The 21,822-nt window shown below is 39.9% G+C and overlaps 1 pseudogene; it reads left to right on the forward strand.

Annotated features, from left to right (window-relative positions):
* Positions 1–5,444: 5,444 nt before the first annotated feature.
* Positions 5,445–20,540, forward strand: LOC134144388 (cytochrome P450 2J4-like; annotated as a pseudogene).
* Positions 20,541–21,822: the final 1,282 nt, after the last annotated feature.

A 21,822-nucleotide genomic window follows, 5' to 3' on the forward strand; every position in this document is an offset into this window, starting at 1 on the left:
TCCTTAAATAATTTCAGGGATGCTCAGCTTCTGATACTCTTACCTTCTTGATTATTGTCAGACTGTTTCAGTACAGTCAGTGTATAAAATAAGATGCAGTCTGGCTGAAAACACTCAAAGTGAAATAAGAGCTGGGGTTAATGAGCCTTTTCTGGTATCCAAGATGTGTAACAAAAATATATGGTTTGTAGTCATTAAGTGAGGCATCAGTTGTATTTCTATATATATATAAAAAAATCATTCTGACATATGGGAAGGTTAAATAGAGAAGGAAGAAGACATTAATGGGAAGATAGGTGATTTAGGCAATTCTAGACAAAGGGCATAGTCTCACACTATTTCAAACTGTTTGATGATTTGATACAAGACTTTCAGAGGTGATGAACTGCTAAGCCAAGTACATGGTATCAGTACTCACTGTTAGCAGTACAAAAGAGAAACCTGATTAAGAACGCTGCCTTGTCAGCTGTGATACCACCACAAATCCACAATGACATTTCCTTTTGGCTCTGCACCATAGTTGAAGACTGCACTTGAGTTTAGAGTTACACTCTAAATGCTTCTTTTCATACTTCTGGTGCTAGAATGCTAGAAGATCAGAGTACTGTGCACATACACCTTTGAAATTTTAATGGAATTAAAAAACAAAACTTCTTATGTTACTGGCCTTTTTCTGTTTTTTAAAGCTAAGATTTAAGCCTAAACCCTCTGAGATTGTGTGTTAAACTATGTTAGTTACTGAAGCATATATAATAACCAAAAGAGATTAACTGTTGGTGATGATTAGGTAATGTTGTTCTGTTCCAATTCTCATTTTTACATGTGTCTATGAGCTTGATACGATGGCTGTCTTGCAACATACTGATTAGTATGCTGCCAACTTGTGTTCAGCCAAAGTGAAAACGATAACTTGAATAACTGAATCAACGTTATTTTTTAATTATTTTAACTATAAAGCTCAACCAATATGTTGGGCTTGTGCAAAGGTGATCTGAATGTAGAACTTATAAAGTAGAAAATATTAGATTATAGTCAAATCATAGCTAAATAGTCATATCAGTGTTTTTAGTTGTGGTAAGTATATTTACATCTTGTATTTATTCTATCACTGCTATAATCTAAAAAGCAAATGAAAGGTTTCCATTCTGTGCAAAACATAGTATTTTTCTATCTATAGTGGACTTTTTATTTCCTAGAAAAAAGTGCAGAAAGAGCTGGATGCTGTGCTGAGTCCATCTCATATAATCTGCTACAAGGATTGGAAGAAACTGCTTTATACAAATGTTGTGATTCATGAGATCATGTGCTGTGGCAGCATTATTTTAATCACAGTTCCTAGACAAGCAATGAAGAACACAACTGTATTGGGATATCACCTTCCAAAGGTACAGCTATCCCTCCTACTCTTTTATCAGGAAAGGCTGCAAGAGCTGGGACTCTTCAGCCTAGAGAAGAGAAGGCTGAAGGGGGGGGATCTTATCAATACATATAAGTATCTCAAGGGAGGGTGTCAAGGGGATGGGACCAGACTCTTTTCAGTGGTGCCCAGCGACAGGACAAGAGGCAGCGGGCACAAACTGAAACATGGGCAGTTCCAGGCTGAACCTGAGGAAAAACTTCTTTACTGTGAGGGTGACAGAGCACTGGAACAGGTTGCCCAGAGAGGTTGTGGAGGCTCCTTCCTTGGAGACGCTCACAGCCCACCTGGACACAGTTCTAGGCAATGTGCTCTAGGTGACCCTGCTTGAGCAGAGGGTTTGGACTAGATGATCTCCAGAGGTCCCTTTCAACCTCAGCTGCTCTGTGACTGTTTGGAAGTAGAGATCAAAGCTGGACGCTATGCTGTAGCAATACAAAAGGATATATTACTCTATTTTTAATAAGCCCACACATAAATTATATAATCAAATTCTTATGCAGCTATCAACATCTATTGTATCTATTTTTTATGTTAAAAATTAACAGAATCACCTCCAAAAAGAGCTGACCCACTGCAGTATGGAGAGAAATGGAAGTCTAACTCGGTCCCTCACAGAAAGGGAAGAACAGGAGGCAAAAAGGACCCTGTCACGCTGCGTACGGAGGGGAGCCCTCCGGGTAGCCCTTCAACCGGCATAACGAAGAAACACAGCGTGATGTCTGAGGGCCTGCAGGGTTGCCCAGAGTTGAGCCAAACCCATGGGGACCAGCTGCCGTGACGGGGACAGCTACCCCAGCCCGTGCTGCCGCAGGGAAGGGCAGTGCATGAGGCCACCTCTGGTGACCTCGGGGCAGCCATTTTAGGAGCCGGGAGCCGCCATCTTGAGTGGGCGAAGCAGAGGGTGGCAGAGAAGGGCAGCTGTGGCAGAGAGCTGTCAAAAGACAAAAAGCGCCTTGACTGAAGCCTGGGAGACGACCTGGGGGAAGGCAGGTGGCTCGTTTGCTGTGTAACAGCTTTCGCAGTGCCATCAGCAGTCCTTTGGGGAGGACTGTATGCGCCTTGTGGCAGAGCAGCTCTCTGCAATGGCTGCCCCATGCAAGAGGGCCAGGCCAGACAGTGCTGCTGCGCACCTGCTCCCTCCTCCAGCTCCGCTGTGGCTACGCGTGCTGACCTGCTTTGCGCTCCGTCACCTGCCCTTTTATTTTTCTGACTGTTCCTCCCTTCCTGTGACCAGCCACAGGCCCTCCATTTTAGACAGGGGAAGGAGGATGTGACTGGAGCTTGGGCAGGGGCCTTGGCCTCACAGAGGGGAAAAAGGCCAGCAAAGTCTGGAAGAGACAGGAAATTTCCCTCCTGCAAGAATACATCACCAGGAAAAAAGTTTTAAAGGTTTTAAAGCCCGGACTGCAGGTGAGGCAGCCTTAGCAGGAGAAACCTTCACCCCAGGTAGGGCCTGAAGGCTTTTGCCTTCTCCAGGTGGCTGCTGAGAGCAGCTAAGGCTGAGAAAGAAGGAAGAGAGAGGTGCCTTTCTGTGAGCTTGCTGGTCTGAACATGGCTGGGAGATGGTGAGGTGCCACGCTGAGGGGTCAGGGAGCAGAGCGACAGCCCCTGGGCTCTGGGGAAGAGCCGTTCCCTGGGCTGCCAAGGCGCCCCGCCATTCCCCAGGCTGGCATTCCTGCAGCTCCTGGCGCAGCCCAGCCTTCGCGAGATGGACCTACACCAGTTTTCACCCACCTCGTGAATAGGAGGAGGGAAAGTCCATGGCCATGTGTCTCCCGAGCCACTTGCGGCAAGGAGGGGAAGGTTTCATAAGGCTGTCTGACAGTGAGAGCCGCCCTTGCCGATGAGCGGGATGATTCACATTTCTCGTGCTCGCTGCTGAAGAGTGTGGGCACGCTGCTCCCTTAGAGTGCAGCAGACAGCACCGTTTACGTTTCCTTTCAGGATAGTCTGTGGGTTATAATGTCGGTCTTGCAAATTTGTTACATGAACCCTGTGGAGCCTCCTGGTGCTGTGGGTAAAAATCCAAATGCATTCATAAGCTTTCTTTACCAGCGCGATGTGCTTCGTTGCTGAATCCCAAGTGCTCTTTGAAAATAGCATTGACTAATCCCAGTTATCTTCCTTCAGCTTCTACCAAAATAAATCTGTTCCTTCACTGAATGGTGAAAGTGTTGCCAAGAGCTGGGGCTGATTCAGCTATAGTATTGAGGTGAGGCCTGTCTCCACCCTTAGCAACACTTTAACTTCCTCATGGAAGAGTTCACTGGAAAAATGATTTTTCCTGTTGAGGAAAATCATTCAGCTAGACAATGCTTGAATATTTAAAACAGTATAGAGGGAATTATATTGATGCTAACTGAAAAAATCTGAGAAATAGGTGGATTTTAAGTAGATTTTGTAAAATTACACTGGATATATGGCAGGTAAAATAACCCATCAGAATCTTTTTTTAAAGAGTGAAATTATTCCCTGTTGAAGGAAAGAGATGGTTAAATTAGAAATGAATACCTTGAAAAATAAGCTGAGAGGTTTATTCTTATTTATTTCACTTTTTTGTAAACAAGAAAATTGTTTGTAGAATAATAGAAACAGTTCTTTCTCAGTTAACATGATTAATCAATTATGTTTCAGTGGTAATGAAGCAGCATAGCTGGAAGCTACCTGACTTCACTGGAAGTGGTGTGGGGGTCTCCAGGCTGTTCTTCCTGGATGTTCTATTTCTTGTCCAAGAGCCACAAATCCCTTGAAGCAAATTTTGTCCCAAAGACAGAGCAGTTAAAGAAGCAAGCTGATGTAAAAGACTTCATGGCAGGTTTTCAGAAGATAAGTGAAATTTATTTCTTTTATTAATATTTTGCTTTTAGAGAATGATTCCCTCCCCCTCCCCCGACAAGAATTTATATGTAGTATTTCAGTCTGGAGCTGTAACACAAGACCATAGCTATTATTGCTGTTTGGTGCCCAGAATCCTCCTCATGTGGTTTTCTTTTTCTAATTAGAGGCATGTAAACTCCCCTGATAATAGATTTATACTTTTTGCATGTGTTGAGGCTTGGCAAAGTGCTTTGCTGTACTGCATTTATTCTCAAATTGCCAGACAGGACGCATCCATGTACTGACTGGTTTTCATCCCTAATGAAGGGGCCTCTATTTCTGGTTATAGCTCAAGATTCATGATACGTTTTTCCTGTACTTTTTCTTTGTGTGTTTCCCATTAGATGTACAACTGCCCACAGCATATATACTTTATTGATCTGGCAAGCTTTCTGACAATTGGTCAAAATAGCCTTTACAGCACCCACTTTTATGTCCAGATTGAAAGCGGAAAATAGAAGCAAGCAAAATCCTCAGTGAAGTTAGCTATTGCAAATGAGTTAGAAAAAATGAGATTAAATATTAATATACTTATGATGTAAATTTGAAAGCCTAACAACTTTTGCATGTATATTGAGCGTTAGACACGCATCTATTTTCTGTTAAATGTGGGCTTTTAATTTTTATCACACTTGCCATTACCTTTGATCAGTAGCTCTACTGGATATAAATATATATGGAATATATATATCGAACGTTTTAGAAAGTCTGGGATTTGATATCCAGTTACAATTGCAGGCATAATTTGAAGATAAGGCTGTTGCTTTTCTAAAAGCACTTATGAAGAATTTGCAGGAGCACACACATCTGCAATTGTTTCAGAAAACTATCTGGAAAATTTGCATGTCATTATGTGTAGCTACAGTGCCTGGAAAATCTGGACTATAGTTTATTAAGATTTAAGTCCTACAAATTGTGATCCATATTTGATAAATATAATTTGAGTGAGAAGGAGAATGAGACACACCTATTAAATATGCTTCAACAAGAAAATGTAATGAGTAGAATTGAAAAGAGTGGTTGATAAAGAAGAGGGAGGGATGGGGGCGGGGAATAAATAGTTACATGAAGTTTAACCTCTCATGAAAAGAACTGGTTAAGCAACTAGCTTCGATAGACTATTTTCAATAAAGATAAGCTGGTAAAAGCAGCAGTTAAAATGTTGACAATAAGTCAAGTTCTTATAGCTTTGGTTGTATTTCTTCTGATTATGCAGTTTTTTAAATTGCAACGAGCACGGAGGCAACTTCCTCCTGGACCAGTCCCACTCCCAATTCTTGGAACCCTGCTACAGCTGAACTTTCAATTTAATCGTGATCTCCTCATGAAGGTATTTATTTTCAGATACTCATAATTGGTTAACAGTCTTGTAATTTCCCATTTCTCATGTAGTTTGCTATGTGAAAACATTCTCTCTCAATAACTTTTAACTGGCTGCTATGAAAATGCACTCAATTTGTTTTGGAACTACTGATTTGAATGACAAAATAAGAAAAAATATTTGCAGCATGAAGTAGTTTTCCAGGCTAAGGAAAATTGTATTGAAAGCACTGAATGTGCAAAAATTAAATTGATTCTTAAACCCATCAACTTTTGACACCAAATTTGACAAATTCATGTGAAACGTAATGTTTGTTAGGATTATATACCATCAGAGATAATGTATTGGATATATAGAGAGGAAAAGGAAATATAATTTTAAAGAAACTTTCATAGCATGTATTTTTAACTTTCAGAGCACTGGCACTTTCTCATTTGATCAATAAACAGATGCTTAAGATATGCTGTATGTGTGTATGCTTGTTGTATTGACAGAATTAAAAAAACCCCACAAATCTCTTATTATTGGGGAGTATTTCTGCTTACAAGACCATCTCTATTCAATTCTGTTGGCTATCACACTGCTTTTGTAGTTCTCTATAGGTAACTTCACAGTCACTTCTGTCACTGCCATTTGGACAAGGCACAGCAGTAGTTGAGACCATTCCACAGACTGGGATAGAAAGTAAAACTGCACTGTGAAACAAAACGATCTTATTTAAGTTCTAATTTTTAAATATGCAATGTGTGTGTTCGGGGCGGGGGGGGGGAAGGGTGAAGGGAAATGAGACTGGTCCAGTCTTTACAAGCTAGTTATGGTTATGCCAGTATCTTAGAAAATGTGCCAATAATGAGGAAGGCAAAGCATTCAGAAATTAAATCACTGACAGGTTTTGAGGAAGAGGTGCTATTTGTGCTATTTGGTCATTTCTCTCTCTCTCTCTCTCTCTCTCTCTTTTTTTTTTTTTTTTTTTTTTTTTTTTTTTTGGTCTTCCTTTTGTGTTGCTCCAGCAGTACAAATGATGGAAACTTTCTTGAAACAAATTCAGGGGCATGTCTTTGGCATAGAAGATATATAAGATCACACGAAGTGCAGAGGGGTCTGGAAACAGAAAATATGGGGTTGTTATGAACAGAGCCTTGGCTTGTATACAGTAATGAAAGCTACCTAATGTTTGTTGGCAAATATTTGTGGCTGTGAAAAGCTGGAATACAAAGTTGTTCCAACAGTGAACACAGGAAAGACGTTCATACTTTCTCACAGATAATTGTAATCTAATGGAAAGATGAGAAGTGTCATTCCAAGATTGATCTGTGCCTTAATCAATGTAGAAACAGGTTCATCCTCTGTTTGAGGCATATGGGATTTCATCTGGGCTTTTCTGGCTTCTCTCCCATCTATAGCTGGCAAAAATTTATGGCAATGTGTTCACCTTGTGGTTTGGGTGGGCCCCGGTGATCATACTGAACGGATTTCAAGCAGTTGAGGATGGTATGACTATGCACCCTGAAGACGTTTCTGGGAGGCTAGTGTCTCCTTTCTTCAGAGCAATGGCCAAAGGAAAAGGTGAGATTTTCCTGCCATAAATACTGCACAGAAACTTTGTCTTGGCAACTTACAGCTCTTTTGTAGTTTATAAGCTCTTTAAACAAATCCTGCCATTGTAATATTTTTTATGAGAAGTGTCTGCAAAGTGAAGTAGGGAGGAGTGAGATAGCCTTTAGACAGTAACAGAAGGAAAGGACCAGTAAAAGAAAAAAGATCCATAATGCTTTGTGTGAAATATTCACTGGAGCAGAGTTGGAAGTGATATTATGAGGCAGTGGTAGCTTGTGCTACAAGGAAGTGGAGGAAGAACAGGAAACAACTCTTTCTTGTCCTGAACTCACTGCCTCCTACCTACCTATGATTTCAAGTAAAGAATGAGTTTCATGGTAGGAACTTCTTCCTGTTCCTTTCCCTTCATTATGAAAATTTCTTACTCTCACAAGTAGCATGTTGAAGTTTGGGACACTTCTGCTTCAACCTTTCTGCAGGTTTTCAGACTCCCCACTTCTACTGGAAATTCCCAAGCTCCTGATTCTCTTCTTTCCTACATTATCTTAGACAGGTTATCAGGACTGTAGTTAGCCTGGCTGATTGATAGACTAATCTGAATTTGCTGAGAAGAGAGACTGTTTTCAGACTACCAAATATCTTGCTCAAAGATTTGCATGTGCTCCTAACAGCATGTTACAGCTGATGATGAAGGCTCACTGGCTGCTCTGTTCACCACATGGTTTCTGCAGTTGTACGTGGAATGGCAATACAACAGAGAAAAATGTTGTTCTAGTAACTTCTACCTTGATCAACACCAATGGCTTGAGAATTCAGTTCTGGGGTTTCTAATTTCTTTCATTGTTTCCTGTTGTTCATAAAGATCATAGCCACCTCACTAGTCTGAATTTTTCCCCTTTTGCCCACAGAAAGCTTAAAATAAGTGTATACATCGGGATATGAGTTTGCTTGTGATGGTAGCCAAAGTAATTGTAACACCTATATTACAGTTTCAAAATAACTGCAATTATGAGAGTCTTGCACAGCATTTCCTGACAAGCTTGTACATCTCCCTCCACTTGCAGCAATCCTTTGATATTTAGGAGTGGGAGTGTTCCTTGGGGTGAGGGAGAGTCTTAGCTAGCTATATTATTGAAAACCATTCAGAAAATGAAAAAGCAGATATACAAAAATTTTGCACATTATCACAGCATGAGAAGCTTACAAATTGCCGTAACTATGTAATAGAGGATAGAGATCCATCTAGCCTAGGCCTCTCCCCAGCACAGGCAGTCCCTCTCTGTGGACTTGTATGTATTGAACCTCACTATTCATGGGCATCCCTTGGTCTTTCATAGTTACTTCACAGCTTCATTTTACTTCTTGTTGATGGTTTATGTGGGGACAGGACCTGGATTGGATGGGTTTGCCCCCAACATGACTTGTAATTTGGCACTGGATCCAAGGATCTGTTTCCCACATCATACTCTGCCCTATCGTGCGATACTACCTTAGGTTGAAGGTGTATCGGGTGGTGCTGAAAGGAGAGAGAGGTCTAGTCCACTGAACTCTGACACTTGAAAGCTTATACAGCTGAGTAAAATAGAATTTTTAAAGCATATTAAATGCATACATTAATAAAGTTCTTTAACAAATTAAGCAAAAAAGTAAAAAAAATTATGAAGTAAAATATCAACATATATGTTATGAAACAACTTTTATTTTACTTGTGACCTCAGCTTTTTTTAAGGAAATCTAATTCCTTACTTATTTCTAATTTGAATTTGTTTTGTTTAGCCATTAGTTCTTATGTTACATTAAAGATATCATTAATATATGATGTTTTTTCCCCATGAAGATATCTGTTACAAAGCCCAAGCACCAGATTTTTCTACCTTATGAACAGTCAGCAGAATTCTTTCCCCTTCATCCTTTTGCAAAAATCATTATCCTGGTGAGGTGTGCTCCAAATGTAGAAGGGAGTGTCTAGAGAAGCAGCTCTTGAACTTTTTGGGATAAGTGGTTCCTGGGTCTTGCTTAGTCCTACTAGTCTTCTTTTTACACAGTTCAGTTTGTCCCTCCACCCTGACCCTACACTTGCAGCCCCTGCCACAGCTGTTTCTGTTCCTCCGTGTCTTTGTGTTCATAGGCAATGCAATAGGTTTTTTTGTAATGTGTGCTTTTATTAAGTCTTTTGACATAGTCTCTCTCTATAATAAGTATTATCATAATAAAGAGCTCTTTGTTGAATGACCTCAGGGATTACGTTGGCAATTGGTCATACGTGGAAGCAGCAGAGAAGGTTTGCACTGAGGACTCTACGCAACTTAGGTCTAAGGAAGAAAGGCCTTGAGCATCGAGTTCAAGAAGAGGCCCACTACCTTGTAGAATTCTTTGCGAATATGAAAGGTAACTCTGTGCTAAATATAGATGCTTTTCTATCATTAGTGTGATGTCTTTAGTGTATGAACTTCTCTGTCCTGCTCTGAAATCAAGGGCAGCTTCTGTTCCATAACAGAGTACACAGGATCTTACAGTGTCTATGTGAATGGACTGAAAACGCAGCGAGCCTCATGCTGTGTTTTCAAACCCAGTGGAAGTCTATTCTTGCTAAAAGTTATTTATAAAATTTTTAAAATTGGAAAGCAAAACTAGAGCTGAGCTTATGTATTATGTCATAGAATCACAGAATGGTTAAGGTTGGAAAGGACCTGTGGAGATTGTCTAGTCAAACCCCATACTTAAAGCAGGGTCAACCAGAACAGGCTGCTCAGGGCCACATCTAGTCAGGTTTAAAATATCTCCAAGGATGGAAACTCCACAACCTCTCTGCATCATCTGTTCTAGAGTTCAGTCACCCCTACAGTGAAAGATTCTTCTTAAGTTTATAATGGAATTTATTATGTTTGAATTTGTGCCCATTGCCTCTTGTCCTCTCATTGGATACTGCTGAGAAGAGTCTGACTCTTTCTTCTTTACACCCTCCTGTCAAGTATTTATACACATTAGTAAGGTGCCCCCTGAGCTGCTGCTTTTCTCCAGCATAAACAATCTCAGTTCTCTCAGCCTCTCTTGTATGTCAGATGTTCCAGTACCTTAAGCATCTTGGTGATCCTTTACTGGACTCCCTCCAATATGTCCATATCCTTTTTCCACTGGGCAGCATAACCGGACCAAGCACTCCAGATGCCCCTCACTAGTGCTGAGTAGAGGGGAAGGATCACCTCCCTTGACCTGCTGACAACATTCTTCTCTAATGCAGCCCAGAATGCTGTTGGCCTTCTTTGCCACAAGGCACATTGCTGGCTCATATAAGATACTGGTGCCTTAAAACATGGATACATTATCAGAGCTGATGAATTAAATCTTGTAACACCATTTGCATGGACTCCATAAAGCAGCAACTGGAGTCTTGTCTTCATTACAGCATTTTACTCTAGTCAACCCAGTTAGGGGTAATTGAGTTACATTATCCAATGTTGACTATTATGCAAAGGCACAGTAATTCAGGAGATGCTATGGCTAGCACTTTCTCAGTTAAAGGTGAATAAATCCAATCCAATCACCTGTCTTAAGAACTGGGAGAGAAGGAAATGTGAACATGAGCAGGAAAAATCCCCTGCAGCCTAGAACAGTAAGTTGGTAGTCAGAATTGTGCCTTGAGTGTTAGACAGTTTTATCAGTCCATACATAAATACAGTTGTAAACACAATTGTTTTATTTTGGAGACATAAAATAGCATTCTTGGGATTAGTATTTCAAGTATTGGCTTTAAAACTAGTTATTATATTGTTGACACAACTAGTTGAAAGTAACTTGTGACATTTTATCTTAATGGAGGTTCTATTCCCACCTCTAGCAACATCAGACAAAATAGAGTAGCCTTGCATGAATGTGTGTTCTTGCTGAATTAAATTTCCTCCTGTCTCATGGCTTTCCCTTCAGCTACAGTGTTTTCAGTCATGAATCTGAAGGGAGAGACATGAGACAAGAGGCAATTTTCTTCAAAATGGCTTAAGATCAATTTTGAATTTTCCAGATGGCAAATTTGCATAAAATTATTTTTTTCTTACCTCTAAGTGTGTTCTATCAAAATAGGATGTATTTTGCATGTCTGGTGTTTCTTTAGGATGCCACTCATTGCTGGGGTTATAGGATTGCACCATCATTGTGAAAAATCTGATGCTATAGTTTTCTAAGACGGTTGTTTCATCTCTGTGAAATGCTATGCTTCTGTATTTAAAGCACTTTGGGTAACCTGTAATATTGTGCAAAAGCAGAATAGGACACTTTAGGAGTGACTGTTTATTGTTATGGTTGCAGAGAAACCTTTGGATCCTTCCTTCCCTCTCTTTCATTCTGTCTCAAATGTAATTTGTGTTGTCGTTTTTGGCCGTCGCTCCTCCAGTGAGGATGAAACCTTCCATGAGCTGATTAAAACTACAGAGTGTATATTCAAATTTGGAGGCAGCCTTATTCATCATGTAAGTAAATAACTTATAGTCTTTTTTCCTGAATAGGATAGAAAATGAGAAATGTTGATTCAAGAAGTGGCTGTTAGGCAGAACAGTTTTAGAACTGGTGAGTCATGTGCCATACAGCTTTACTGAGCACTGCACTATCTCAAAATGTGCTGGTAATGTGCCTACCTAGCAACCTTGGTCATTAGTGTTTGTTGTCCTGCATTTTAGCACCATAATAAGGTGGTTTACTCCTAAATCTTTGCAGCAAGGCACCAGCTTATGGGCTGCTTCTGGATCATGTTTGTTACTCAGTTGCTCAGCCTGTCTGCAACAGATGCCTGCCTTGGTCACCATGATTCTTAAATACCAAACATTAAGTCTAAATGTGTGATTCACAGTGCCAAGTTTAGATACTAGGTTTCATATACGTTCATGAGAAGATTGGTTCAATACAGAAGTGTTGTGCCTGTGCCTGCCTATCTCTACCTACCTCTTTGATAGTAAATGGAGACTTGAAGACCCCTCAAGGAAATTCTACTTCTCCCTGTGTGAAAAGCAGCCTTGAGGTAGGCAACAGCAGGTAGGAGATGCTAAGTCCAGCAAATATCTCTGTAGCCTTGACATTAGAAATAATCAACGGTTTTCTAAGAGTGAAGGATCTGACAACAGAAGAGGCTTGCTTTGCACAGCAGTGTAATGGCTTGAATAGTTGCCCAGGAATCCTGGTTTTGGCCCTAGCTTCTAACGTTGTTCGTACGTCTTATTCGGCAACTTCTTAATGCAAAATGCATAGTAATCCCTGAAATGCAGAGAATCCCTCACCCTTCAGGGAGCATTCTTTTCACTGAGTTAAGGTCTAGTTCCCTTTTGCTCTCTTTGGACCTAGAAGTCGTGTATGATGGTGGCAGATGAGACCTGCTCTTCGAGTTGAGTATGTACCTCCTGTTACCTCTTGCCTTCCTACCCTAGCTTTGTTCTAGTCAACTGAATGAGATGTTTTTCTGTGAAAGGAGAACAGTGGATTCAATCCATCTCAGAATGAGGGTTAATTTTACCACTCCCTAGATGGAAAGATTTTTCTCAGTATTATCCAAAAGTGGGCCTTGCTGTGTCCACCTTCCCAGGTTTTAACTGGATTCCATGCAGTTGGGCATTGAATGAGAGATCCTCGTGGACTAGGCCCCTCCAGGAATGGAAATGGATTTTTGATCGGACTGATAACCAGGAAGATGGATGGGCTCAGTCCTCCTCTTGAACTTTGGTGACTTAAATCCTGCTTACAGTTAGGATGCCAGAGTAGGCATAAAATGCATGTGTTTAAGAGCAGGAATGCTTGTAGTTCAGGCAACCATTTGTAATTAGTCACACCACAGTTGTTTGTAATGCTTCTGAACGCATTTTGAAGGAAAGAAAAATACCAGAGATGAATCTAAACAAAAATCATGTTATGTGCAATATGAATTTACCAGGGATTACTACCCTTCAGTGATAAGTTGATAATTAATTGGTTGTCTGAAGAAAAGAACTGATTTTTCCAAAAAGGCAGAAAGAGAACAGTCAGTGGTGACAAATCAGATTAGGAGGGAGTTACTAGCGTTTTTCAAGACTTTGTCTTGAGATAGGTTTTATTTAATTATTTTGTTAGTGGCAGAAGAAGAGGGAGCATGGTAAGGAAATTTGTTGACACATCTTGTGTCAGCTAATCCCTTTTCTGGAGGACAGCACTTAGAAAGGTCAAGTAACTGTCTTTCAGTGTTTCTGGATTTCAGATGGGCAGTAGATATTTCAAGTTTCATTAAGGACTCTTGAGAGCTGAGTTGGTAGAGACTGCTTTGGGGAATTGCCGAGTTTTCAAACTTCCTGGTGAGGATAGTTTACAGTGGTTTTTCTTCTCCTTTTCCTAGTATTCTCCACTGGAGGGCAGGAGCTCACTTGTTAAATGCAGTGAATACAGTCCTGCTAATCATTCTATTTGAGTTGTGGATGAGTCGAAAGCCTACATAACTGAATTTTACCACCACACATCTAAATATTACATACAGTGCTGTTTCACAGCTTCAAAATCTTAGTACACTGTGTTAGAGTGTTTTACTACATCATGCCAAAACACATGCTAATATGAGTATTAACTTCTCTTTCTACTAGATCTAAAATGCTTCCTCTTGGGATAGCGATTTCCCAGTACTTGTATGTCACTCTCACAGCTGTATGAAATTTTCCCCTGGCTGATGCGCCATCTCCCTGGTCCTCATAAGAAGGCATTGTCCAGCTATGATGTCGTCAGCTCTTTTGCAAGGCAAGAGATCAGAAGGCATAAGGAGAGAGGGATACCAGATGAACCACAAGATTTCATTGACTTTTACTTGGCTCATATTGAAAAAGTAAGGGTTTGTTCTGCCTGATCATATGTTCATTGGGGTATTAGGTCAAGTGGACCGTTAAATCATCTAGTCTGACCCCTTTTATCACAGTCTTTTAGAAGTCCTTCTTCTATTTTCACTGACTCACCCTTTCCTTCTCCTCTTCTGCTCTGCAGCAGGCCATACTCCTCCTCCTATTTTGCTTGGTGCTGGGAAGAAGGAAGAGAGGGAAGAATGAAGGTTACAAGGCGAGACTGGCTCGGAGAGCCAGAGAACATCTCCACAGTGGGAGTATCTATTCTTGCTGCCACTGAGAGGGTGGTAGTGACTGCCGCTCATGAATGGCAGCGCTTCCCTGCAGGGAGAGCGGGTGCCCTCTCCACCATGATCGTGTGTGGATCACAGCAACAGCGGGCAGTGCAGGCTGTCAGACTATAAGCACCCCAGCCAGCTTCTGACACAGCCAAAATAGTTCTGCTCTCCTAGCCTGCTGCTTGCTGGCTCTGCTGCTATGCGCAGTCCCACTACACAGACATGCATCCATGGAAGAATTTCTGTTAGCCTTGCTGTCAGATAACCAGCTCTTAAGTCCTTTCATATGTGTCTTGTCACTTTTTTTGTAGTGCTTGATTTTTTTATTATAGTATTGTTTGGTGAGGAAAAAAACAAATACCATGGGGAACTTGAAGTATGTTGCCAGGGTAAAATTATCATTATTGTCCAAGATGGTAATTCTCTCAAAGAATCAAATCAGGTATCTTTTGGCAAGATCAGTTTTCTATGTCACAATGAATAGCATTAACTTGTATTCCTACTTAGTAATTCTTTATTAATTGATTTCTGTATCTGATGCTGAGTTATTTCACCCAGGGTGGATATCAGCCTAACTACCTTCTAGTTCCTTGGAACCTCTTTCTTTAAAGTTTTTAATATTGGCTCAGGATTAACACTTGTGGTCTTCTGAAGTCTTTAACTGCTTCTGAAATCTCTAACTGCTATTTCAAGATTTATGAAACATGAACATCAGTTGATCAGAAATGGTTTCAACTAACTCTTCTGGGACTCTACTGAGTCGAAATTATCCAAATTTGTTTATTTTATTTATTTTTTTTTTTTAGTGTAGCAGATGTGCAAGGGCTGCATTAAAAGGTTAGATGATATTACAATAGGAAAAAAAAATTGTCCTTCCCACTTTACAGTTGTTCTACTGGCAAAAGAAAAGGTAAGACCCCTGAGCACACTTTTAGCTCAGTGTTCATTATCTGCTCACTGTATTGCTTGGCAGAACAGCTAAGTGATGGAAATATGACTTGAGGTGTGGAGAATGACATGCTGGTGCACATCTTCAGAGGGACAGTTATTTATGAAACATTCCAAATGTACTGCTATTTTCACAGTTAGCCAACATTTTTTTTCTGTGGAGAACATGTGATTTAGTTTCATTATTAAAAACAGAGTGAGCATAGCTTGTCCAGCTATGAAATGGTAACTTTTTTTTTTGATAATCATCTTTAGTTTTTAGTATTCTTTATCAGCGTCTCTGCTTTTTAGCAGAACACACTGCATTTTGAAACCGGTGATAAAATCACATTCACTCTTGACTCACGTTGTCTTAACTGTTATGTTTAAACTTCTGTTTTTTCTTATCACTTGCAGTCCAAAGATGAACGCAGGTCTACATATGATGATGACGGTTTATTTATATTTATATGATGATGATTTATTCTATAAATGACCTTTTCTTGGGTGGATCAGAGACAAGTAGTACTACTTTGAACTGGGGACTGCTCTATATGGTGGCAAATCCAGACATTCAAGGTGAGACAAAGTGGGTAAGTATATCACAAGTATCTCTGCAGTTGAACAGCCCAGTCATAACATTTTTGTGGATCAGAGATTATTTCTAGAATCTAGTATATAGTTAGTGGCACATAGACCTTTTTGTACTGGTGGAGCTGTGCTGGACAACATCAGTAGCTTCAGATTCACTATATATAAGCTCTGGCAGTAGGCACAGGCATAAGGCAGTTTGCAGGAGGAGTTACTGCTGGGAGCAGGGATGTATATCAGGGGTTGGAGCTATTTGAGTGCATATGGGTTGAGGCCTTTGTTTGGGGAAGTTAAAGATTATGGTAGAATAGTTGATGGAGTCAGAGAACTGGAGTTAGAGGATTCACCCATGTAATGCTGATGATGGTACTTAAATAAAATGAGTTTCGTTCTGTCTTAGATAGCAATAAACATGACTGATAGCTGGAAATAATCAACTACAACTAGGACCTGATGTGTGATAATAGGGGTGTCACTCTTTGGAAATTTACTTGAATTCTTTCCTCTTCTTTCTGCTCTGTAAGTCAGAGAAGAAATAAAGATTAAAATAATAGATTTAATTAAAGATTGATTGGCAGCTTTTTATTTTTGATCATCAGTCTATTTATGATCCCAAGGTATCAGGGTTCCCATTTAATCTGTTAGTTACTCTGCAATGTATTTGAGTGTATCGCAACAGAAATGATTCTGTTTAGGAGGAAAATTTAATGGCTTGTCTGTCATGTCTATGTATATTTAGGTAGATTATTTTTAAGACTAACTTTTAAATAAATATCAGTCACTTTCTTGGAACACTAAATAAAAATGAAAGAGAATTCTCTCTCATGCAGAGTAACAGAAATCCTATTGTTAGATAGCAGAGTATGTGCAAATACCCAGAAGAGAACAGGATTGTAGCTGGAGAAAAGAGATGAAGATAAGAGAAAAATTGCTCAACAGGTAGCTGTCAGACAAGAAGGTCTACTTAGTGTTGTGTTTATTGCGTATTTATTTACACTATTGTAATTAAGGTTATGAAAGTGCTGTCTCACCTGCATAACTTTATTTATAATACCTTGCACATACTTGGGTGTGTGCAGAACGATAGCTTCCTGAGTCATACATTGCATTCAGACTCTGATTATGAACAGCCACCAGTAGATCTGTCCTCCATTGATTTCTGTCTTATCGAATCTGTTTATACTTCTGCCTACGTGACACCTAATGACAATTGCACCATTCCATTATGAACCATATTGAAAAGTTTTGCCTATTGTTTATTTGAATCTGTTACCTGATCATTGAATTGGGTTGTGTCTCTGACACAACTGGAACAGAGATGTGCATTTACACTTTTGCCATGACTGATCACTATAATGGATCCCCAAACAGTTGTGTGCTTACAAGCTAGCTGTTCAAAGAACAAAATTTACTTTACCTAAAAAATTTTCTGGACATGTATTTTAAATTCTATAAGGTGCTTAAATCTCTGTTGTTAGGGCTTAGCTTAACCTGGTTTTGTGAAGGACAGCTAGCAGTCACTAACCAGGCCTCATGTGAATGAGCATGAACCCTGGTCAGTGCAGAATGAGCAGTGGGAAATCTCTGCTGCATTTTTAAGGGGCCTCTAACTTGGAGAAAGATTGTATCATTTGTTAGAAAATCTAAGGCATTTTTATTTTGTGTGTGCTGCGTGTCTTGAAGTTTAAACAATTTTTATACTTCACGTAATACTTCCAATACCTCTGTTCCATAAGTAGTTTGACTTATCCTATTCTTGATCAAAAGGCAGGTGCCAAGACTCAGATCCATTTTTTTTAAAAAAGGGTTTGGGTATTGTTCAAATTGGCATTGCTTCACGTAGCAGATGTCCTGCATAAAATCAATTTCTTTTTAATAGGAATTAGGTTTTTAAGGCTCAGATTCATCTGGCTTAATTTCCAGGTAATTATGAGCCAGGTGGTTCTAATTGGCTCTAGGTGTCCAAAGACAGCCCGCCTAAAGAAAGTACAAAGATAAATGAGTTGACTGTTGCATTTAAGCATTAACAAGGCAATGCTTAAAGATGCAATTTTAAGTCATAAGTGTCTTGCCTTAAACTAAAAGCAAATAACTTCAGACCCAGAAGTAGAGCTCCCATGTGCTTAAGCTGTTGGAGTACCACACCACCTTTGTTTTCTTTATGAAAGTTATTTATATTTTAACAGTAATTTTGCTATTGTCCTAGTAGTTACAAAGAAAAAATATCTATGAAAGTGGCACTATTGAAAATACTTGATATATTTTTTCCATCTGAAATGGTGAATATTTTTCCATAGAGAAAGTGCAGAAGGAGCTGGATGCTGTTTTAGGTCCTTCCCAGTTAATCTGCTATGAGGATTGAAGAAGACTGCCCTAACGCTGTGGTTCATGAAGTCCAGCGCTTCAGCAACATTATCTCAGTTGGCATGCCTAGAGTGTGTGTGAGGAACACAACATTGCTGGGCTTTCCCCTCAGAAAGGTACAGAAACAGCTTCTCAGTCATTACAGACCTTTCCTACATCAGTACGGTGAGGTGCAGATTCAGATACATTTGTGCCACGTTGGGCTGGTCCCCTCACCAGTGGCTGGACACCTCTGGGTCAGAGGCTGAATGGGAAGGAGGACAAGAAGCCATCTGCCAATCTGAGATAGGTGACATAGCTCTTGGGAGATGGTTATCAGCAGTAAAAGATGCCACTGTCTGGAAGAGGTGATTTTAGCAAGTGCTTCTACAAACCAATGAGGACAAAACCTTAAAGACTGATATTGGAGGATGCTGTTACTGATTTTGCACTGATAAAGCATAGGAAAGAGATCTGATTGGATTTCTGTCTCCAGGGAGCCTGTAAAAGACTTGTCTAGGGACAAGCATGATAGTTTTCAACTGACTTCTGCTGAAGAGACTAAATCACAGAAGCTTCTAATGTTAGAAGTCAAAGTGGCTTTAGAGTCATGCTGTTAGTTTCTGTTGAAATGGCTACTTCCACTGTCAGGCTTGGACTGGCATTTTGAATTAAAAAGACTTCAAGCTTCTCACGATTCCTTACTTTCTGCTGGTATCATCGTACAGCACCAAACACTGAAAGTGAACGGGGGCTACCACTGGTCTCACCTTTCACCTTCTGGCTGCTGGTGGAAGATTGACAGCCACAACTGAGTGAGTGTTTTTATTCTTTCAGGGCAGCATTGTTCTTCCAAATACTGCTTCTTCTTTGTATGATCCAGAGCAGTGGGAAACACCTCAACAGTTCAACCCTAGTCATTTCTTGGATAAGGATGGAAACTTTGTGAGCTAAGAAGCCTTTTTACCATTCTCAATAGGTAAATGAACAGACAGCACAAATGTTAATGGTTTGCATTGGGACTGCAGAATTAAGATGTCTATTAAAAACCTATTGGTTGTTTATTTTAAACTTCCTCTGTGGAAAACAACGATAAAATTGACACAATTTTCGGCAATATTTCCCAGTCCAACTGTAAACATCTGTTCTTCTGAGCAAATAATAGCATGAAAAAACAGAGGCATACTGAATAATGTATGCATCTAACTTGTCCTATTTTTAGAAGGAAATTCTCTGCTAATGATTATGGTTATTGGTTTTGGGCATATGTTTCAATCTCAGACATACATTTGGAGAGCATTTGAAAGCAGCTGTGCTGATGCTTCATGCATATGAAACTGGAGCATGACATCTCTCAGGAAGAATATGTCCTTATCCTTCATTTACATGATTGAATGAATTGCTTTAAAGTTCTCAATCAGATAAAGATGAGATTTTTGAGGTAATTGAAGTGAAACTCAGAGCAGAAGGGACACATTTACCTACAGTGGTAGATAGGATTTTTAAAGGTAGAATTGCAGGAAATTTTTTGTCATTGATTGCATTAAGTCCAAAAGAAATTCCAGACTTGGCAAAAGTACCTTTGCTTTGTGGTGAGAATGAATAAGATTCTTTTTGAGGTCAGGGTGATCTATGTAAATAGAAAATTCCTGGGTGCTCACTGTCTTCCCTTTCTCCCTTCTGCAGGGCACCGTGTGTGTTTGGGGGAGCATCTAGCAAGGACTGAGCTCTTCATTTTCTTTGCCAGCCTGCTGCAGGCATTCACCTTCCAGCTCCCTGAGGGAGTGACAAAGATCAACACAGAGCCCATTTTTGGACGTACATTGCAGCCCCACCCATACAGGGTTTGTGCCATTCCACGCTAGGCTGCAGCATGTCATAGACCACCTACTAAGCAATCCTATTTACTTTTATAAATATCTGTCTTGAATCCATAAAGCTTTTTTTTCTGGCTCAGATAATAATTTCTGTCTATCCCAGGACTGCTCCAAAAGTCACCTTTGTCTACATCACATCATTTGTTCACCTTGATACCTACTCTTGAAGATGATACGATGATCTTTTTTTTCTTTTTTTTTCTTTTTTTCCCTTGTAATTGTTCTTTTGGTCTGCAGCACAACATTGCTCTTAGCTGTGAAGGCATTAAGGCATTACGTGGTTGCTGGCTGTCCTGACAGAGTTAGAACCATCTGGTGAGCAGATGTTGATAAAATTGGCTGGCAGACTTCAAAAATGAATTCATTAGCTCTGAGTATTCCTATTGTCAAAAGCAATGGAGTTTGGAAAACGTATCTTCAGAATTCTGCCTTTATATGTTACTGTCACAACTCACAACATTTCAATCAATTTTTTGTTGATAGTCACTAATAAAAGATATGAAGGAAAAATTATCCACTAATTTTATTTGTGGCTGATTTTCAGTTCATTTTGAATTATTAGTTTTGACCCAGCAGAGTATTTTTAAGGCAGCTTTAAATCTGCCAGAGGATATTTGGTGGGAGTAGGACCAAGAAAGGATACAGGCTGAAACTGTCTTATGGGGTGAAGATATAGAAAGAGGATTTCTTTTAAGGAAGATACTTTTAATGTTTTTAAATACTTCCAAGTTAATTTTTAAAAAGCCCTTTCTAACAGATCAAGTGTTTACTCCTGTTCTGTGGATTGACCCCTGTCAGGATCAGTACAGGGCGGTTGCTACTGCAGGTGCAAGAAGATCCTCCATGGAGCACTTTGGATTGAGGAGCCTGCTAGAAATAGAGAGCTGACTGTATTTGAAAAATATACATGGAAAACAGTAGAGAGGTCTTGTAATTGCCTCTGAAGTTAACTGGTATAGCTGAAGCTACAAAGGCTTGTCACGTGCACAAAATACTGGTCAAATGCAATGAAAGAGAGTATAATAGCAGAAAAGGAAAAAATTGGTTCCCACAGTAAATACAAATTTGTTTGTATTGTCTAGAGAAGAATTATGAAATGCAAGTGAACTTATCCTTCATTAAGAGGATATGACAGCTAACCAGACCATCGTCTGTTAAATCAGTCATCACTAGATGCTGGCCACTGTGTGACTGAGATGTGTTTAGACAGTTTACAGTGAATCACAAATTTAGACCTGTCTCATTACTTCCAATTCAATAGCTGATGGAACATGGCATCAAAATAGTACAGCATTTGATATTTAGCTGTTACCAAATTAAATGGCAGAACAGCACTAGTGCAGTAGGGAGCGTCACACCCTGAAATTTTATTTGACAGTTTTCTCTGTTAAAAACTGACGTCAGATCTTCTGCAGGTTAGCATGTGTGCGCAGCAAAGCAGAAAGCACTGTGATCTGGGGATATATCAGTGTTTCTTAAAAACGAAGCTGCAAACAGCAGTAGCGTTACAAGGATGAATGTCATAACTATGTGATGCTGTCACTCCTAATGGTCAAACACTTCCCCAGACATCCTTTCAGAAGGGAAGCTCATCAACAAACCTTGGAAGGATGCTTGCCCAGGAAGGCCTGAACACAGCCACAGCAGGTTGAGTTGCCTAAACCGTTGCTCAGAGCAATGGACATAACTACTATTTGTCCAGAGATCTAATGACGTTCAAGGAAAAACATGCAGGGCACTTCAGAGGAAAACTATGTGTTGTACATGGCCAGGTTGTTCGTGTGTGGTTGTGCCA

Source organism: Rhea pennata, chromosome 9, assembly GCF_028389875.1.
Source record: "Rhea pennata isolate bPtePen1 chromosome 9, bPtePen1.pri, whole genome shotgun sequence".
In the NCBI taxonomy this organism is placed as follows: Eukaryota; Metazoa; Chordata; class Aves; order Rheiformes; family Rheidae; genus Rhea; species Rhea pennata.